Source organism: Magnolia sinica, chromosome 2 (genome assembly GCF_029962835.1).
Source record: "Magnolia sinica isolate HGM2019 chromosome 2, MsV1, whole genome shotgun sequence".
Classification (NCBI taxonomy): Eukaryota; Viridiplantae; Streptophyta; class Magnoliopsida; order Magnoliales; family Magnoliaceae; genus Magnolia; species Magnolia sinica.
Genome location: NC_080574.1, coordinates 24,320,478 through 24,326,477, shown reverse-complemented (window position 1 = coordinate 24,326,477; position 6,000 = coordinate 24,320,478).

The window sequence follows — 6,000 nt, the reverse complement described above, 5'->3', positions numbered from 1 at the left end:
CGAACAGTGGCTAGCCTCAGCTTGAACTCGGCTCAGCTCGGTCCTCGAGCTTGACTGGCCAGCTTGGCTCAGTTCGGTTAGCAGCTTGGGTCAGCTCAGGCCAAGTTCGAGCCAAGATCAAGTCGAGTTTGCCATTAAGGCATTTCCATAAACACCTAAACTGCAACTTCAAAATCCCACTGTTTTACAAACAAGGGCAATGGTTTTACAGGTATTTTCTCAAACACCTTTTAAGTAACATTTTAATTTTAATTTTTTTTAAAAGGTATTTGTTATATGTACATACCTTCCTTACCCTCAGCCAAACCTTTGTCGCCACCTTGCCACCAACCAAACCTTCCTTGCCACCAGCCACATTTCGTTGAGGCATTTTATCAAACAGTTTGTGAGCAACATCAATGGCAAAGTAATCGAGTCACCGAACTAGTTCGATTTGAGTTGGATTTGATTCGAGTCGAATCGAGCTGGGGCCTGCTCGAACTCATTTTCGAGCGCAAAAAATCAACTTGACTCAGCTCGAATTTAGCTTCGAACCGAGTCGAATCGAGCCTTTTGAGTCGAGTCGAGCGAGCTAACTGAGCTAGCTCGGTTCGTGTACACCCCTAGATGCAGGTAGATGAAGTCATGGAGCTTAGGATCGTTGGGGTAGAGCTCGATAGAGAGCTAGATGATTGATGTGGAGCAACCTTAACTGAATGAGCTTTGTGAACCCGAGCCGCTAGCTTTGTTTTGTGGCTTTCCCTTAATATTGACATATCTCATTCATTGGTTTATTTTTGGTTTGTGAGTGTCACAATAGGCACCTTTGAATTTACACACATTATTTGGATGGCTACCCATGCACTTTACGTTTTATTTGTTATGTTCTCTTTTTATATCCACTGATTTCGACACACTGCTTTAATTTAAGTTGTATATGAGATGAATGTTTATTTAATTAAGTACACACATGAGATATGTTTCCCACGTGCAGTATTCATAGGCAACATTTGGGTTTGTGCAACTAGAGTAAGCGGTGAAAATTAGAGCGTATTTGCATTAGTGCCAATGTACTCGATCATCTTAGTGTTAATACTTCAAGACATTGGATTTGAGTTTTCATACCTGGATGCCAAATTTTAGGACATTACAAATCTACTATTCTCGAAGGAAAAAAAAAAAACACAAGAAGGCACCCCCTCAATACTATATATACAATCTCTCTCTCTCTCTCTCTCTCTCTCTCTACTATATATACAACCCCAAATAAATTAAGATTTACATAAACCCCCTGTTAGTTGGATATAAAATACATATCTAATGATCAAGCTTGACATAACCTAATAAACCTAAGCCAAACCTAATTTCAAATGAATCAAGAGTTTTCCAACTATAAATCAACCAGGGACCTTAACAACTTGACCCAACGCAATCCAACCCAAACTTAACTTGGATCATTTAAGTTTGGTCGACCCAAACGCAACTAACAGCCTTATGAAATATGGCCATGAATTCAAAAATCCTTTTAAACTACACAAACATGTTGAATGAAACGACCAACGAATGTCTTTAAATCAAACATTCTTTCTTATAACAGTTAGCCACTTGATATTGGACCAGGCTGGGCCATTGATATCAGCCCTAGCTGTGACACCACTGTTATATTTAAAGCCCAAGCCAGACCATGTGTACGGTTTACCACACTCTTCCGCAGTATCAAATGACAAAACCACTCTTTTAAAAAGAGAAGAGAGAAAAGAGGCATCTTTGATTTGTGACCTGTAGTAAGGTCTTTTGGCTAATTCATGCTTTAAGCTACACACGATACTTTATCAACGAATAATCTGGACCGCCCATCTGATGGGTCCAACGCGGTTGGTGTTCTGTGTGGCAGACCATGAGGTATGTGTTTCATCCACTCCGTCCATCTATTTTTCAGATCATTTTATGCCATGACCCAAAAAATTAGATTGATCCAAATCTCAAGTGGACCACATCATAGGAAAGAGTTTTGATTGAACGCCCACCATTAAAAACTTCTTGGGGGCACAGGAGTTTTGGATCAAGCTGATATTGGCTTCTTATCCCTTCATTCAGGTATGTATTACCTAAATTAATAGGCGGTTGGATGTCAAATAAACATTGCAGTGGGCGTAGGAGGTTTTTAGTGGTGGAAATTCAATCACTACTGTTTTCCTATGGTGTGGTCCACTTGAGATTTAGATCTGCCTCTTTTTTTGGATCAAGCATTAAAATGATCCGGAAAAATGTATGGACGGCGTGCATAAAACAAATACATCATGGTGGGGCCCGCAGATCACCGACCAGTAACCACCTGGCTACTGGCAGTGTCACTAGCCAAATCGCGTCCAGCTGTATAAATCATGTGGGGCCGTACACTTGATTGACAGGATTCACTCACAGAAACAAACAAAAAAGACCTGGACCGACCTTTGAAAGGAAAAATCCGGCGGCTAGGAAGGCACGCTCTCTCTGAGATTGTATGGAGCAGACTAAGTTCGACCCCGGCCTCACCCAGCACGGTGCGGCCCTGAACGTGGGGCCACTTTGATGCATATATTGAAAATCCACACCGTCTATCCGTTTTATCATCTCATTTTACTATACTGTAAGAAAAATAGAGCAGATCCAAATCTCCATTGTACTACACCAGGTGAAAAAGTGTAACTGATTATTAAAAACTTGTAGGCCACAAAAGTTTTGGATCAAGCTAATATTTGTTTTTTTACCTTCCATCCAGGTCTGTATAACCTGTAAAACAGGTTGAATGGTAAATAAAAATGATGGTGGGCCCGAGCAAGTTTTCATAGGTGAGCGTTCAATCACCACGGTTTCCTATGATATGGTCCACCTTGGATTTGGATCCATTTCATCTATGGGCTGCTGATCTTAAATTATCTTTTAAAACGGTTGGACGGAATGCATATACAATACATACATCAAGGTAGGCCCCACAGCCAGGGCCGCACCTAATCCATTCCCGTGATTTTAACAGTGAGATCCACCCAATGAGCAATCCATATTATCTGGACGCGGTTTGGTGAATTCACGGATCCACCGACCTGACTGTGGGCCCACCTTGATGTATTTTCATTACATCCACTCCATCCGTTTTTACATATCATTTTTGGGCAGGCTCCCAAAAATGAAGAAGATCCAAATCTCAGGTGGACCACACCACAGGAAACATTGGTGATTAATACCCACATTAAAAACTTCTTGGGTGTCACTGGAATGTTTATTTTCCATCGAAGCTGTTGATAAGGTTACAAAGAACTAGATGAAGGGACCACACAAATATCAGCTTTTTCATACAAATGTTTGGCCCACATCAATTTTTTAATGGTCAATCATCATTATTTCCTCAAGTGTGGCCCACATGAGATTTGGATCCGCTTCATTTTTGTGATCAGGACATAAAATGAGCTTTCAAAACTGACAGACGACGTGGATGCAAGGGACATACATCAAGGTGGGCCCTACATCATGGGTCCACGGACCTCGGTGTATCCGGGGATCCACCGAAGCCGCGTCCCTCCGTACTACTCCCCTGCCACCAGCCCCGTGGCTGGTAGTCGGTGCTCTGTGGGCCCCACTATGATGTATGTGTTTCATCCATTCCGTTCATCCATGCTTACAGATTATTTTAGCGTTTGTACCAAAATTGAGAGGTATATAATCTCAGGTGGACCACACCACAGGAAAAAAATGGTGACGGGATATTCGCCATTAAAATCCTCCTAAGGTCCACTGTACTATTTATTTGATATCCAATCTGTTGATTAGGTCATACAGGATCAGATGAAGATAAAAACCAAAGATCAGCTTGATCCAAAACTTTTATGGCCCCCAAAATCTTTTTAATGGTCCACGCTCATTCTACACTGTTTCCTGTAATGTGGTCCATTTGAGATTGGAATGTACCTCATTTTTTGTCTTATACCATAAAATTATCTGGAAAAATAGATGAACGGCATGGATAAAATAAGTACATCATGGTGGGGTCCACAGAGCACCGACCATCAGCCATTAGCTGGTGGCAGGGGGAGTAGCCAGTCCGTTTCCAGGGACGCGGTTTGGCTAGTGACGCTGCCACTAACTAGGTGGCTAGTGGTTGGTGCTATGTGGACCCATCACGATGTATGTGTTTTATCCATGCCGTCCATCCATTTTGAAAGATAATTTTAGGTCTTTTTTTCTTTCAAAAATTAGATATATATAAATCTCAAGTGGACCACACCATGGGAAAACAGTAGTGATTAAATGTCCACCATTAAAAACCTCCTAGGGCCCACTGTAACGGTTATTTGACATCCAACCTGTTGATTATGTCATACAGACTTGGATGAAAGGAAAAATATACATCAGCTTGATCCAAAACTTTTATAGCCCCCAATAAATTTTCAATGGTGAGAATTCAATCAACACTATGCGGTCCAGTTGAGATTTGGATCAACCTCATTTTTGGGCTCCTACAATAAAATGATATTTAAGAATGGTTGGACGGCATGGATGAAACACGGGCCCACATAGCACCGACCACTAGCCATTGGCTAGTGGCAGGGTGAGTAGCCCATCCGTTTCCCCGTATTATCTCACTCGCAGCGATGTGGGTCCCACCACAGTTGGGACCAAGCAATGGACGTTGAAGAGAAGTGTCCAATCAATCTGACGTTGAGCGCATTATCAATCCATAGTGGGTCCACTATTTGGGCGGTTTGAATTTGAAGTACATGACACGTGCACGAAAGATTCTCGTAGTCGTATGTATCCTAGCCATTAACTACCGCTGGACAATCCACATTATTTTTTCCACAGCCATGTAGGTCCCATTAACCAAGCACTGGACGCTGCAGTGCAAACAAGACAAGACAAAAATAATCAGATTCGAAATTACTCACGACTCTAATTTTGAGTGCATGATCAATGTATAGTGGGCCCAACTATCTGGGCGGTATGGATTTGAGATGCATGACACGTGTACGTAAGAGAGCCTCATGTTCATGTCTGCTTATCCGTATACTCTGGCAGAGAATGACATTTGATACTCAGGCACTCGAAATAAAATAGGTCAGGTAGATTAACTCTAAAAAGACAAGAATGTGGAGCCCACACGTCGCAATCCTAAAACCAGATTGGTTTAAAAATCCAAAATTCCTACCTTCTGTTTCGTGGACGCTTATTTGTGGCAATACGACCATTGGAATTTTATTTTTTTTCACTTTAGCCGTCCAATAAATGTTCACCAATCTGATAATTGAAAATTCAAATGAGCTTAATTTTTTGGTTCATGATATATCTAAACTGGGCCCATAATTTCCAAAGTTTGGTTTGAATTTCTTTTATGCTACTTAAGCAATTTCTAAGTGTCTGCGTATGATCCATCACACTATGCTAGAGTATTAAAGTTTTATCTTTTTATATTATTGTTTCCTTTTGTCCTATTGGCAGTCCGACACGCGTGTAAAGCCTTGAGCATCCACAAGCAAGCATGCAAGCAGATATGGACAGCGTGCGATAGATTCAAGCTTTTCATCACACGTGCCACACTTTATTTTGCCTGCAAAAGTTTTAAATAAAAAATAAAAAATAAAAAAAATAAATTAAAAAGTAAAAAAATCGTTTCAAACCACATATGGGCTATAGTTTGCATAACAAATGTATGGTTACCAAGAATTTGCTCAGCCATTGGTTTGTTTTATCCGTTGTAGCCTATAATGGTTAACTAATGAAATGTCATTTCCTTATTTCAGATTATCCAACGACTATGTCGCACGGCATGGAAAGCTCAGATCTCTCACAGGTGAGCATATGTGCGTGCACGTGGATGAGAATGGTTGTACATACGATGATGGCTGAGAATGGGAATCGGCTAGGGCGGGAAAACACCGCAAGGCACTCGTGGAGAGAATTGATTGGCTCATGCTCACACATATAATACCAAACCACTTTTAAACCTGCTCTGTAAGTTAGGGTTGAGAAACATGGAGTTCGAAGAGC